Source organism: Triturus cristatus, chromosome 2_1 (genome assembly GCF_964204655.1).
Source record: "Triturus cristatus chromosome 2_1, aTriCri1.1, whole genome shotgun sequence".
In the NCBI taxonomy this organism is placed as follows: domain Eukaryota; kingdom Metazoa; phylum Chordata; class Amphibia; order Caudata; family Salamandridae; genus Triturus; species Triturus cristatus.
This window is the reverse complement of record NC_140581.1, coordinates 961,406,129-961,420,495: the sequence shown is the minus strand read 5'-3', so window position 1 is coordinate 961,420,495 and position 14,367 is coordinate 961,406,129.

The following is a 14,367-nucleotide window of genomic DNA, read 5'->3' as shown; positions in this document are numbered from 1 at the left end:
TCAGGGGAGCTTGTGGTGAAGTCTATGTGTCACTGAGACTTCAGGCCAGGAGGCAAGCTCTACTTCAAGCCCTTGGGGATCCTCAAGCAGGATACACAACACACAGCAAGGTCTTTGTCCTCTCCTTGCAGAAACACCCACTGCAGACTGACCCCAGACAGCACACAGCAAAGGGGCAGTACTTCTCCTTCAGCTTTCCCAGCTCTTTTCCTTGGCAGAGGTTCCACTTGAGTCCAGAAGTATTGTAAAGTTCTGGGGTCTGGGTCCCAATATGTATACTCAATTTCTCTTTGTTCTCTTGTGGCAGAGAGGCTCTGTGATCAGTCAAAACCAATTCTGTCCTCTCTGGCCCAGCTTTAAAATTAGGATTTTTCTCAATTTAGTAGTCCTAAATCTAAATTTAGGACTACTAAATTGAGAAAAATCCTAATTTTAAGACTTTCGGTATTCACAGTAGGCATTTAGGAGTCCTAAAGTTAGGAGTCCTAACTATACTACTACTAAACTGAGAAAAATCCTAATTTTAAGACTTTCGGTATTCACAGAAGGCATTTAGGAGTCCTAATGTTAGGACTCCTAACTTCTGTGAATACCGAAATGAGTAAGTGCCTTCTGTGAATACCAAAATGAGTAAGTGCCTTCTGTGAATACCAAAATGGTAGTAAGTTTAGGATTTTGTCTTAAGTTAGTTCTGTGAATCGGGCCCTGAATCTATTATTCTTGCATTGGAACTACAATCTGTCCAAAAATAAAATAAACTACCTATGTTGGCTTGTTTAAAAGCTGTAGATGTGTTCATTTATATAAGCCTGACTGCTCAGAGCCAGAGCTACCCAGGGTTGAGCTAAGATTTTCACATACAAAAATTGACTGGTCCTAGGGGGTAGTGTATTACAAGGTGAGGTCATACAACCACTCCATAGAACACACCCCATTTCCTCACAATGACATACAGGCTCTTGATGCAATTTGTGATAAAGGCGAAAAGCTCGTCCAAAATCCTTACAACGTTAGAAAATCTTTAAACATTAACCTGGGTAAACAGGCTCCATTTCTCCCAAGGATGAATATGCGGCACTAAATACAACTAAACTCCTGGGGCATTTCAAGTTTCACCTATGGGGCCCAACTATGGATGTTAAAGATTGTTGTTGGAAATATGTTTCTAGTGACTTCAACGCAACCCAAATGTTTCATAGGATTGTTTTCGTTAAGGCGGCATCATGAAAAAGCGCCTCGTACCAATGTGTATATTTACTTTAATAACAACTGCCTTTTGATGGAAACAAGAGACGTTGTTGTAATCACTGCAGTGGCTTTAATTTAACCGATGATGGGAAGATGGGCGACTGGGATCGCTGCAGTGATTTAATCTTTTTCACTGATGTATTGTACCGACTTATAACTGGCTTTCAATGGCTTAGAATGTTTGTAGTGTGTTTCTCATAGAGTGCGGTTTACATCTAGGGGTTTTCCGGACTGAATTAACGCTTATGAAAGCGAAACCACAAACAGGAAGGCAGGGGGGAAATTTATAGCAAAACACATAAGTACATGAGCCTAAGTATAAGTGTGTTGCATCTGTCAAACCACTTTTTTAAAAAGCTAAATCAACTCGAAGAATACAGTCTCAGGTTCGGAGAGAGATTATATTTAAACTCTTTACTCAGTACATTGTGGCTGCAGCCATCATATGTGAGGATTTGTAAGATATATTTCAGATTGATGAAATAATGATTGCTAAGTAACATAAATGTTTTGCACTAAAAACGATAACACTATATTTACAGAATCATGCTGTTCGAACATTGACCAAACTGTACTAGGCCGGAGTACATTTTGTATTTCTATGTGACCATGTTTTCATTTCTCACTGTCTCCACAGCCCACAAAATCGCCACAAATGAAAAGCTTTGTTGAAGTGTTGTTCTTGGTAAACTCTAGAGGAGGCATACCATCAAAAAATGTAACTGCTCAAGGTGCTTCCTGCCATCCTGAGTGGGTTTATTTGTTCCATGAGCCTGTCATTGCTGTGTGTGTTACTAGATTTGTACTGTCACATCCATGCCACTAGGTCAAAAGGGAGATAATTATTATTTATTAGGGAATGGTGTTTAGAATTGTGCTAGGTAATATTGCTACTAGACCTTTCAGCCTTAGGGTGGTCTTCCCCCAAACTTTTTGTCTTACTCCTCCATTTCTGCTGATCTCACTTTTGTTGTCCTTAGGACTCTAGACACTTTACCACGGCTAAAAAAAAAGATGGACATGGAACTTTAACTTTTACATGTCCTGGTAGGAAAAAAATACTTAAATTCGTTTTTTGTGTAGCAAGGCCTACAAGACATACACGCTTTACCTGTGGCTTCGTAATTGGCATTGTAGAGACAATATGGACCCAGGTCCTCTATGCCCTACCTTTCCTCTGCTAGAAACAGTACACTACCAGAAATTGGTCGAGCTCAGGAAGGAGGGCCTGGTCATCTGTAGGTCCAGTTAGTGTGGAGTCATCCATGGGCACTCAGTTGTCGAACCTTATGTGGAGAAGGGATAATGAATGTTAGTGAAAGGTTCCTGTCCTAAAGTCCTTAGTTATCCCCGATTGCCCCCTATGTGTTTGTGGACAAATATTAACAAATTCTGTACCTGTGAGTCAAAAGGAGCTGCAGTGTCTTTGGTAAATCAAATGACTGCTCTAACTCTTATTGCAGCAGTACTCAATATGAGGTTAGAAACGCTTCAGGCCACTAAGAAACAAAATCAGAATAGGGGTGTCTCTTATTCATACATCATAAGACAAACCTCTTTAGTCAAGATTGATGATGGCTTAATGATGCTCAACGTAATATAAGTCAACCTTGTGCAGCGATGCGCTTTCACAATGTGCAAAGTACAACAATGCACCTCAGTGTCCTGTGTACTCGCAATGGTGTCTTCTAAACATGGTGTTTCTTCACACAGTTGTTTCTGTGGGCCTCATTACGATGGCAGTGGGACCGCCACCGCCAGGCCGTCAGTGGCGGTCCCACCGCCATCGGACAACGCTTGACCGCCCGCCATTGTAATGATGGCTTAATGATGCTCATTTACAAGAAAGTGCTCCAGCGCAGGACTGGGAGCCCTTTGGCTGCACCAAGGTGCAGCACTTTCAAAGCACAGGGATGCATCATATCTACAAGGATATGATGGATCCCTTTGCTCTCCCCTGCACTGGAGCACAATTAGCTGCCATGCGCTGACGCAGGCACCCTTGCACCATGGTGCAAGGATGCCTGCGTCACAGGTATAATTGCTTATGTGCAGGAAGGTGTCCCTTCCTGAACATACACAATCACAGAAATTGCGTTTTTCAACTTCTATGTGTGCTGCATTAGCACACATAGAACTTGTAAAACATCATTTATTTTAATGATTGTTTATGTGCAGGAGGAACACCTTCCTGCACATAAGTAATCATCCATGTGATGCAGGCATCTTTGCATGCAGAGTGGCTTTTCTTGTCCTTGTAAATATGGAGCAGAAAAATGCACTTCCGGTGCGTCACAAAAAGTGACGCACAGGTGGCTCAAGGGCCTTTGTGTTGAGAGTGCCGCATCTATAGTTTGCTGTGGACAGAATTGTGTTTACCTTTTAAAAGTCATATCTTGATAGCTGTATGTTGGATTTTTGTTGTTTTGGTCTTGTTTGGTTTAGATAAAGATTACTTATTTTTCTAAACTGGTGTGGTGTCCATTTGTAGTGTGCTTTACACGCTGCCTCTGAGATAAGCCTGCCTGCTCATGCCAAGCTAACAAGGGGGTGAGCTGGGGTTGTCTGAGGGTGTAACTCCCTTACCATGACTAGAAGCAAGGGTCCCTGCCAACGAGAGACCCACATTTCTAACAGGGACATGCAAGGTCTTCAAGAAGAGTTCTCTCAGAGGAAGAAGCAGTCTATAGGGGGTTCCAGGCTCTTTTATTCTATCACTGAAAGTTCCTATGGAAGTGTTCTTGATGCAAGAGGATGCTTAAGGTGCTCAAGGATGCTGTAGATGCAATTGAGTCAACAGGGATATTCCTGCGGCTACTCCTTGGTCCACAAACTTGGTGAGCCAGTCATGGCCACAGTGGTGGACATCACTCAATGTCCTCTCAGTCCCAGCAGAAGTCCAGTTAGCACTAGACTGCCAGTTACACGATATTGCAGTCACAGCAGAATCCTTTCTTGGGTTATAACGTGCCTTCTTGGCAACGAAGCTGCACACAATGACTTTCCTAAGTCCAGCAGACTTGGGATTAACTTTGAGCACCGGGTCCTGGTCCCTGGTGCTGTATCACAGTGAGTGGTGGCAATGAGAAAATCTGGGCTGCCAGCTTGCTCCAGCAAGCTTCTTCAGCTGTTGTGGCCCTTTGCTATGAACTGGGGGTCAGCCTTCTGACCCTTGGTCACTTTTGCTTTGGCTGGGTTCAGGAAACGGCTCCTCCACAAGCAGAACACTGCAGGCACAGCCACTAGGTTAAGCAGATATAATCTGCGTCAGTGCAGGCTCTCTTCACCGGGTCCTTGATGCTGCAGGGCTGTCCTTCTTTGGTCCTTTTCCACAGTCCATCGAGATCTGAAATCTGTCTGCCAACTTTGCTATTTTTATGCCCAGAAAGTGCCCTTAGGGTGGATACAGTCATTAGCCAATGGGTTACTAGATTCCACCCCTCCTGATAACCAATTCCTGAGAAGTGTGGCATCTGGTTATCCCAAAATTCTCCATTCTGCCCACTCTCAAGGAGGCAGAACCTCTCATTGTGTAGAGCTCCCTAACACAACCATCTGGGCAACTAGTTTCCCCTCTCCTTCCTGAGTGCCAGCCTGTCTACCTAACCATTGGGGCAGCCCCTCTCCCATGTTTTTGCCTTTATTGAAACTCGCCTTTTGAGCTAGCACTCATGTGGCTTCAAGCCAGGGAGAGACAACACCTCTCTCCAGTGCAGGGTTTTATTGTCTTCTTTTCTGGGAGTTGTTTGCATGTCTCCCCAGGAGGGCAGAAAGATGAATCAAAGAAAAACAGGAAGTGCAACCATGGATGGGCACAGAGAATTTAGTGGCAACTTCACAAAAGTTGCTCACTACAACAAGTTACATTAATTCTGACTTAGGCATCAAGTTGGGCTTAATGCAGCAAAATTGCAACCTTAAAGTATCAACTTTAGCCTTCACATTGAGATGTTAGCAAGGCGGAGGTGTCAGCTTGCAACTTTGCACTTGCTGTTTGGGCTAATAGCCTTATTCTTCAGTAAAAATGACAATTGCGGGTTTCTACTATTGGAACATGTAAAAGTGCGTGTTCAACTACCTAATATATCACACTCTACCTTAGGGCTCATTAGGCCTGCCTTAGGGATGACTTACATACCTTACATAAGGAAAGATTAGGCTTTTCCAGTGCTTTAAATGGAAAAGTTGAGTTAGCTGTTTAGCACTGCGCTTCCAGTCTGAAGTGGCAGACTGGGAGCCATGTTTTACCTTTGTCCCAGCAGGGGTGGTAAAACCAGTGCTGCAATTCCTGGGTTGAACCTCTAATTTACAGGCCCAGGGCACCTGGGTACAATATAATTGGGACCTACTAGTAAGCTTGCTTATGCTAATTGGCTATTAGACTATCAAACGTACACTGTTTTAGGGTCAGGGCACAGGCACTAAGGTCTGGTTAGCAGGCCTCAGTGCACTTTCATAGTAGAAAAACCAGCAACATCAGTCCAAAACATTGGGGGTGACCACAAAGGAAGAGACATTTCCTCAAATGGCCCTCTTCCAGATGAAAGGTAAGAACTAACCCAGGTAGTTCTCAACATCTAAATGGAAAAACCTGGAAAAGCCATCTGCATTGGTAAGTCCCAGGTTTGTGTTCCATTGTAAGATCCATAACCTGTAGGGAAATGGACCACCTCAACAACTTGGGGCTCTCTCCTCTCATCTGCATGAGCCATCTAAGATGTCTGTGGTCAGTTTGAACAGGTAGGGTCTCAGCTTCTTCAAGGACCCAATCACAGCAAAGCCTGCCCTCTCAATAGCACACCAATGCTGCTATCTGTGGAGGAGTTGCTCACTAATAAAAGGCAACTGGCTGATAGCAGCCAAATACATTCACTTGTGACAACAGTACTCCAATTCTATGTTCAAGAGTATCTGCCTGAACAATGAATTCCATACTGAAGTCAGGCAACTTGAGGACAGGTGCTGAGCACAGAGCTTCATTGAGGGTGTCAAAAACCTTTTGATACTGCTCGGTTTGGATTACTTTTCTGGGTTGCTTCTTGGAGGTACATTCAGTTAGTGGTACTGCTCTAATATCACACAAGCTCACAAGGTCAGAATGGTCTGGATTTTGAATTGAAGAGGTTGCACTTGGCCTCCACGCAGTTGGCGGCTCAAGTATACAACAGAGCTAGGGGGCGTGGCCAGGATGGCGGCGAGAGCGGTTGCACTGAATTAAGCTCCGCTTCGAGCCTGCCGCATATATCCTGAAAAAACAGTGCCTGCACATAGCAACTCCTTTTTCTGACACCGGAGACTCCCCGAGGCCGTTCTCTGTGCACATCGAAGCGGCCGTTCCGTGAAAGAGATGAGAGAGCTGCGCGTTGACCGGAGGCACTTTGTTCTGATGGCAGCGGGCACCCGGGCGCTACGCTGACCTGCCTTCCCCTAGTGGTGACACAAACCCTTCTCGGCTCTGCCCTTGAGCCATCGGGGACTCGGATGCCATTGCTGTAGACCAGACTGCGACTGGGGGCCGCCGGGCAGAGAGCAGTGGCCTCGCTGGTGTGCAGAGCTCTGAGGCCTGCGCCACTCCAGCCAGGCGCATGGAGGAAGCTCCGTCGCAGTGGGCCGCAACTGCGCGGGTTGTGGACCAGGACTCATCGTCCCTTCATTTTTCAGAGCCTGCTGCACTGACCTGGATGCGTGAGACCCACACCTCCTGTGACCGCCCACGGGGCAGAGCGGCCATTGGAACGGTGCTTAAGTGAGAGGCGGACAGCGAGGGCACACAAACACATTGCCACGACCCCTCACTGGGCCCCTACTCTGCGCTGACTGTCTGCGCTGGCTGCCTGTCGACCACTAGTGAGCAGTAACCCTGGGCAGGCTCCTGGGACCTTGTCGTCGGGGTGAGGAGCGGTGACACCAAATAGTGGACGAGGAGCTGCATTCCCCCTTGTGGAGTAGATGGTGGATTCGACTCCATCCTCCCGGCCCCGCTCCTCACTGATCAACCCAGAGTGACCAGACCTAACCTTCGGCACGTAGTGGAGATAAGCGTGCATTATTCCACTGCTGGGCCCTGTGTCTACGACGGTTTGGCAGCTCAATGCCAGCTGGGAATTGAAGAGACATTGAGACCCTCCCTGTGGTGGCGAGGGTGGTGGCGCGGAGAGCTTGACTCAGCTCCACTCCTCGCTTGATTGACAGCACGATCTGGCCTGACCTCTGGTCTATAATAGAGGTATATAGACATTGCTTTTGCTCCACCCACGCTTCTAGCGTAGACTCCTTGACTTGCGCCTTCATGGAATTGTTGGTGATGTTGAGAGGACCCTCACCTGGCTCTTGTTGATGGTAGCGGGGCGCTGGATTAAATGTTCTCCATTTCATAGGGTGGTGCAGCTTCGGGTTTCTGATAGTTGCTCCCTGGAGGTGAGTTTCTACGACCGGTCCGCCTAACCAGAGGAGTATTCCTAAGCCGACTTCCCCCGACGTTTCCATTATCTTCACTGTGAAAGGCAGAAGCGAGACCTTGCTGTTTGGACTTGCATAAGAACTTGGACTCTTGCGCTGACCCCCTGGCCACAGCTGGCCCCTTGCACCTGGACCCATACCAGAGGCACAATGGGTAAACCCAGAGCAGAGAAACCCCAGGCACAGCTGCCGGAAGTGGAACCGATGCCCTTGCGTGAGGAGACCGCAGAATAATTGTAACCCTACTACCTCAAGAGACCGACACGATCACTAGCACAGATTTGAAGAGTTGCTGGCGGCGATCCTCGATATAAAAACCACTCACCCTGAGCATTGACATGGGCTACCTCCGGGAAGATCACAAGAAATTGAATGGCAGGGTGGAGGAGCCCAAATCTACTCTGGCGACACCACGCCCCACAGTGACCGGGGCGACCACCCAATTGCAGTCCCTCCAACAGGAGGTGGAATACCTGAGAGAGTGCACGGAAGACCAGGAGGGTCGCTCACGCCAAAACAACATAAGCATCGTGGGTCTCCCTGAACGAGCGGAGGGTCTCAACATGGTACTTTACCTGGAAGAATGGTTCTCGCAAGACATCCTGCAAGGCAAGTTCTCAAAATTCTTCTCTATAGAACGTGCACACAGTGTTCCAGGGGGCCCTCCGTGTCCCTGCTCTCTCCCTAGATTGGTGGTGGCAAGATTATTTAATTACCGAGACAGGGACCACATACTGCAGGTCACTCAAGCTCAGGGTCCATGGCAGGTTGATAACTCGACGGTCCACATTTATACAGACTACAACCTGCTGGTGCAACGCTGTCGTTCTTCCTACTTGGAGGTTAAGAAGTGCCTGAGAGACTACGGCATCCAGTACTCGCTCCAGTACCTGGTGCGACTTCGCATTCGCCATAAGGAGGGCACGGTGTTCTGCAACACATCCAAAGAGGCATGGACATGAATAGAACAGCAGGGCCTGGCAAACAGGCCACCACCTCCACCAACAGACCCCAGCAAGACCTGGAAATTAGTCACACCTCCTAGTGGCCACGGCGCAAAGAGGTTTCGCCGACTAGTTGGCGCAGGAATGGGCTCAGGCCATCAAGACGGTGGAACACATTGGCCTTCCTATATCCTCCCAAAGACAAGACTCGGACACTGATGAAACAATGGATTGACCATTACCTCTCATGGCCTCTCAGCAGGAAGCGCTGTTGGGGGGCTGACCGGCCGTCACCCCACAGACTGCGGACACCATGTGATGGACATCCCGGACATTATTGAGACTCTCTCTGTTTAGACTTTCCACCATATTCACGTACGTAAGCTACCAGGTCGAGCCACGTGAGGTGGCGCATCGATGCTACGCCCCCTTCAGCGAGTGATAAGTAGCTGATACAGCACCATTATTATTTCTAATTGAATTGTGTTAATTTTCTGGGGGCGGAGCTTGCCGCGAAGAGAGATGGCCGCGTCTTAGGCGAGCTCCTCGCAGATGCCCAAAAACTCCTTCATAATCCTGCATAAATAGAAACTAAACTACAGAAGACTGGTGCGCCCCGATGCTACTGGCCATCCGACACCCGCTTATATCGTGACTTTGCTGATTGCGGCACAACTACAGCCTGGGACAGGACGCGGAACTCAAGCGGCCCAGCCAGGTGAAACCAAAACAGAGGCGGCGGCCTGTCGTGAAGTGCGAGGCTGAGACGCAGGGCACGCACAGCGGCCCCGAAGGGGGGCTTCCTGCCCGGTACTATCGGAGCTCTGCGGTTTGAGATGGGCAAACGAAAGACGTAGAAGACCAGCAAAGTTAGCATACGGGAAACTACCCACAAAGTGTGTGGCGACGATAGAGCGGACGCAACCAACACCGGGGTAAGGACATACAAAGATCTTTGGCGTCAATCGCATACACGGAAGGCGGGCAAAACTGCGTAGGCCTGGCACGGGCCCAGGTGTCCATACAGCGCACAGCACACGAAGCGCTAGAAGGAGTGAACGGAACAAAGAGCGGCCCAGGAGATGCTGCGCGGCAGGCGAGAGATACCGCATGTAGTTTTTCTGCAGCGGCCCCCGGGGGCGGGGAGAGACACTGTTTTGGAATGAGGGGGAGAGAAGGAAACCCGACCCGGCCCAGAAGGCAGAGCGGAGGCGCCTGCCCGCTGCGGCTGAATCAACAAACCCCTCAACAACTGTGCACCACGTTCCTGTTGAGGCTTGGCTGATGGCTTGGCCCCACGTATCACGCAGGAGGTGCGGGACGTTTTTACCGTGACTACTGGAGAGAGCCTAGACACTGATGAGCTGCGCCCGTCTAACTCTGAGAAAATAGGCAGCATGCGACCTGAGCGCATGGACTTTCTGGGACAGCACGGCCCACAGTTCCCCGTAACCAGACTCCCATAACGCTCCCGGGAGGTGACAAACAGGGGACTCTGGCAGAGAAGTAAAGCGCCAAAGGGTTGTTTGCCAAGAAAGGACAGAGGGGCTTACCAAATGCCCTGAGCTTTAGCATAGCCCTGCAGCAGAGGTGTAGTGAGAAACGATAGAGGGCACGGAGCTCTCCCGGGACAGCCCACGAGCAGGGGGTCCCACAGTGACTGCAGTCCACTTACATTGACTGCCTGCCCAGTCTGACGCAAGAACTCATGCTGTTGAATCCCATATAATAAAAGGGTACCCCGCCACATTGCAACGACAAACAGGAGCGCGGTCGGCAGGACCCTACTGGACACTGCTCATCCCGGTGGCCCCCTGAGAAGGGGCCTGGTCAAGGTTTGCAAATATGGGCAAGACGGACAGGAACCAGCCCAAAATCACTTTTGAACAGGCCAAGAAGCAGCCAGATCAGAGTGCGGAGGATCCACTGCAGATGCAGACGGCGACAGGTGCTATGGGGGGAGTCACGAATGAGGACGTGCAGGCCATGTTCACCACGCTACAGGCAGCTTTGACTAATATCGATGGGAAAATTGACTCTCTGACGTACCGGGTCAACAGAATGTCAGAACGCTTGGACAGACACACGGAGAGGCTTGATATGGCCGAACGCCGCATATCCAAGACCGAAGATGCTCAAGTAAAGATGGACACGAAACAGGTGAAGATGGACAAACACTTGGTGGCCTTAGCAGCCAAAGCAGAGGACTTGGAAGCGAGGTCCCGCAGAAACAACATCCGCATGACGGGCATATCAGAAACTACGAACACGGGACCTATGGAGAGATATATTGAACAACTGCTCATCTCAATGCTAGGATGGGAGACGTTCTCCGAAATCTTCATCGTCGAGAGAGCGCATAGATCCTTGGCGCCAAAACCACCAGCCGGTTCAAGACCACGGCCGATCATAGCGAGAATATTAAACTACAGGGATCGCGATGCAGCACTACGAAAAGCTCGAGACTTGGGGACACTGACCCACGAAGGTATGGACATATCCCTATATCCTGACTTTACAGTGTCGGTCCAAGAGGCAAGGAAAAAGTTTGGCACGGCAAAACAAAAACTGAGAGATTTGAATATACAATATGCCATGTTGCACCCGGTCAACAAAGAGAAATTACACACACAGCTTTTCGCTTTATACCCGGAGATGGCAGAGGAAATGGCTACCTCAGGTAGGGACAGGTGAGCATGGCTGACACTAGCATGACTACCCGTAAACTAACGTTTATAACATGGAATGTTCGGGGGTTTCAAAACCCACAGAAAATTTGTAAAGTATTTGCATACTTTGACAGACATGGTATAGACGTGGCATGTATACAAGAAACACACCTTACCTCTATTACTTAAACACGGGTGGGTACACGATGGGCATCGTATCGCATGGCGTCCTCATATTTTACGTACGCCAGAGGGGTTTTATTGTTAATTAGGCAAAACACCCCATTCCAGCTTATTCGCACAAGGCTGCTATGTCATAGAGCAGGAACATTTCGGAGGCACAGTACTAACGATAATCACGTCATATGGTCCAAATACTGACGATCCCAGTTTTTATGCAGAGATATGGACTAAATTCCCGTGTGCGCCAATAACATGGGGAGGGGATTTCAATACATGCCTGGACCCAGCCCTCGACAGGTCGACAGGTAATGAAAGGTATGGCAAGCAAGCGGCCAAAGCATTAAAGGACGGTATGGCAACGTGGGGGATGACTGAAATATGGAGAATGAGAAACGAAGGCTGTAGGGAGGGAACATGTACGTCCACGACACACAACACGTGGTCACAGATAGACTACTGGCTGATTACAACAGAAGAGTCCACGTGGACGAGGTCGGTCAAACACCTACCTAAGACACTGTCAGATCACTCCCCGGTCTGCCCCACACTGGAGGTCCCAACATACATACCAGGCACTTTACATGGTGATTACAGGGGAGCGCCCTTTTAGACCAGGTGTTCCAAAGCGAGATACGACAGGCAATAATTGATTATTTTGATTTAAATTCTGGGTCAGTGGATAGTGCAGGGACGTTATGGGAGGCTTTCAAAGTCACAATCCGGGGTCACTGCATTAGCAAGCATGCTGGGATCTTGAAGGATATCCAGCAGCAACTAAATATAATAGAAAGGGACATTAGCACACTCGAAGCAGAACATACACAAACACGTAACCCTACTTTATTGGGTAAAATCAGGGAACGGATGGATGACTACCAGAAATACGCTGCAGACGAGATAAAATACAAATCAAGACGATACACAGCGCGGAACTACGGAGAGGGCGGCAGGCCAGGACACGCTTGAAATACATAACACGGATCAGGGATGACGAAGACCAAACCTTGTATTACACGACGTCCATTTTAAACTGCTTCAAGGGCTATTACTCACAACACTATGACAAACAAATTAACACCACAGCAGAAGAAATTAACCAATACCTTCAGGATGTAGCTCTCTCATGGCTCATGGACACTCACCGGAAATTATTAGAACATCACATTACTAAAGAAGAATTTACAGACGCAATAGACTCCCTACCAAACAACAAGGCCCCTGGTCTGGACGGGCTCCCAGGGGAGTTTTATAAAACATACAAAGACCTGTTGATACCACACTTAGCGGCAATGTACGAAGAGGCATATGAAGAGAATAGACTTCCTGCCTCATTGAGGGAAGCTCTTTTAGTGGCGCTCCCAAAACCAGACAAGGACTTGACAAGATGCAACTCTTATCGCCCCTTGTCGTTAATAAACATAGACGTCAAAATCTTGGCAAAGGTTATCGCTACCAGGATACAGCTTCTACAAGAGAAGCTAGAATTGCCTGACTAAGCAGGATTTGTGCCAACCAGATCCACTACTCAAAACATACGTACCATTTTCGCCCTGTACCATTATCAGGATCCTGAACTACCGCCGGTGGCGGCTTTGTTAGACGCTGTGAAGGCTTTTGATCCGGTGGAATGGACGTACATGTTTGTAGTATTACGCAGGATGGGCTTCCCGGAGCGGTTTTTGAGATGGATAAAACTCTTATACCATGACCCAACGGCTAGAATTAGGCTAAATGTGCAAACATCTGACCCTATTGGTATAGGCAGAGGGACGAGACAGGGCTGCCCGCTATCGCCAATATTGTTTGCGCTGATTCTGGAGCCCCTAGCCTGCAGAATCCGTCAGCGCCATCCGGACGCTGCTTTACAGTTTGGCCTGCGTCCCCTTAGCATTTCATTATAAGCTGCCGACATGGTGCTATTCACTCTTCATCCCAATGCATATTTAAATAGTCTTATCAGAGAATATATCCGCTTTGAACAATATGCGGGGTTGCGAATAAACTGGGACAAATCAGTGATCATACCTGTCACGCTAGCTACAACCCAGCCGAAACTAGACTACCCCCTGAAATGGCAAACTGACCCAGTCAAATACCTGGGTGTATGGATACACAGAGACCCAGACTTAGTCATAAGGGAAAATTATGGAAGGGCGATGACTAAACTTGACGAACAGATAGCTAGATGGATACAGATGCCTCTATCATTAGCAGGCAGGATTGCACTACAAAAGATGATTGTCTTACCCAAGTTTTTATATCTATTTATCAATATTAATATTTGGTTAACGCAGGCATTTTTTTAAAAATTACGATCGGCAATGCAGAGACTAACATGGACAGGTAAAAAGGCCAGAGTAAATTAGAACGTACTAACGAAATCGTATCATAAGGGCGGTTTTGGAGCACCAGATTTGCAACTATATTTCTATTGCGCACAGGCGCAACATGCGCACTACTGGACGCAACCGCATGCGTACATTCCACACGTAGTAGTGGAAACGGACAGTGTGCAACCAACTCCATTGATTGCTTTTGTGTCCGACCCGAAATCCCACACAAATAGGGACAAGATACAGCCTGTACACTGCACCTCAAGTGCGTGGCATATGCTAGCACGCAGGGCAAACAAACTACATATTTATGGCCCGTCACTCCCCGTTGCAAACCATCCAAAATTATCTGTAACACAAGAGAAAAAAATGACATTGCTGCTGGAGGACATGAAGATCTCCAAAATGAAGGATGTCTTCCCACACGGTAGATTCATCCAAACGGGTGACCCGTCATTAAGCATACATAACACACCGATGAAGATGTTTGCCCACTTGCGACTGCACACGGCGATCATGGAACTATATATC